The sequence below is a fragment of the Colobus angolensis genome, unplaced genomic scaffold, assembly GCF_000951035.1.
Source record: "Colobus angolensis palliatus isolate OR3802 unplaced genomic scaffold, Cang.pa_1.0 Scaffold4, whole genome shotgun sequence".
In the NCBI taxonomy this organism is placed as follows: Eukaryota; Metazoa; Chordata; class Mammalia; order Primates; family Cercopithecidae; genus Colobus; species Colobus angolensis.
In genome coordinates this window covers 11,357,957-11,359,636 of record NW_012117376.1, presented here as the reverse complement: position 1 = coordinate 11,359,636, position 1,680 = coordinate 11,357,957, and positions in this window count along the sequence as shown.

Below are 1,680 nucleotides of genomic sequence, written 5' to 3'. Positions count from 1 at the left end.
ACAGAGATGAGATGGAAGCCTGAACTAGAGTGGGGGCTACTGAAATGTGGAGGAGTGGCGGAGAATAATATTACTAACAGCTATCCTTAACTGAGAATTTCGACCGCTCAGGCACTTTATACATGATCATATTTAAGTCTTACAGCCACTCTGTAAGGTAAGTACTATTGTCATCTACAATTTGCAGGCATATTGTTAAGGCTCAGAGAGGTAAAGAAATTTGTCCAAGATCACACAGCAAGTGGTAGAGTTGAGATCCCCAAGACTAAGTCTGCTCTTCTCTAGAGCCTATGCTTCTGATCTCTGTTCTATTAGAGGGAAGAATTGGCTCAGTAATTGTTCATATAGGACTGAAGGTGGGGAGAACAAGACAGAAAAAGGTAGACCTGGAGATGATATCACAATGTCTGCTCTGATTACCAGAAGGGAGGCTGGACACCTCACAAGACTTGAGGACCCATAAGTGGTGACTTTGGGTGGATGGTTTCCTGGGCTAGGGGTAAGGGGAAGTGTCTGGGGAGTTGGTTTGGATGGGTGGGTTCAAGGGGCATGTAGGCTATAGGTGGGTGTACTGGAGGGAGGAGGCTCCAGAAGGCATCTACAAAGGGAGAAGGTGTGGCAATTGGAAGGAGTGAAATGAACTCGGAGGGCTGGCAGGGATCAGAGAGGGTAAGCAGCTTGCCCAAGGTCATCTGGTGAGTGAGGAGCAGGCAGAGAAGGGCTCCTGACTCCATCTTGTGCCTTCTAAAGATATTAAAAGCACAGGCTTTGGACAGAGCTATGTTTAAATCCCAGTTCCATCACTGAGCCTTTGGGCCAGTTGCTCCATGTATTAGTCCATTCTCATGGTGCTATAAAAAACTGCCTGAGATTGGGTAATTTATAAAGGAAAGAGGTTTAGTTGACTCACAGTTCCACAGGGCTGAGGAGGCCTCAGGAAACTTACAATCATGGCAGAAGGGGAAGCAAACACATCCCTCTTCGCATGGTGGCAGGAAGGAGAAGTGCTGAACAAAGGGGAAAAGCTCGTTATAAAACCATCAGCTCTTGTAAGAACTCACTATCATGAGAACAGCATCAGGGTAACAGCCCCCATGATTCAATTACCTCCAAGCGGGTCCCTCCTGTGACACATGGGGATTATGGGAACTACAATTCAAGATGAGATTAGGGTGGGGACAGAGCCAAACCATATCAGTCCGCCTCTCTGAGTCTCAGTTTCCCATCTGTAATCTTCCTTACCATCATAATCACCATCCATCTCTTCACCACCATCTTCAATCAGTGAGGGGTACAGTCTCTTTCTCCCTGGTGACCCTCACCCACCCTCATCTCCTCTGAATGACTGTTGCACCCACCCCCACCCACTGCCGCCTGGCCTGGCCCTCAGAGCAAGCCACTGTTGATCTGTAAGGAGTGCACAGAGAAAATGTGGCCTGCTGGACCCCGAGCTGCTGTGCCAGGGAGGAGGGCAGAAGCCTTGAGTCCAGTTCGCTCAGGGGGTCATCCCTCAGGGGTCATCCAGATCACCAGGCTAGTCAGGGCTGAGAGGGAAGAGCACTAGAGCTCCTACTGAGGGCCAGGCACCCCATATAAAATATTACATTTATTCCTCATAGCCCTCCATACTGTAGACATTGTATTTCCATTTCACAGATGAGAAAACTGAGGCTCAGAGAG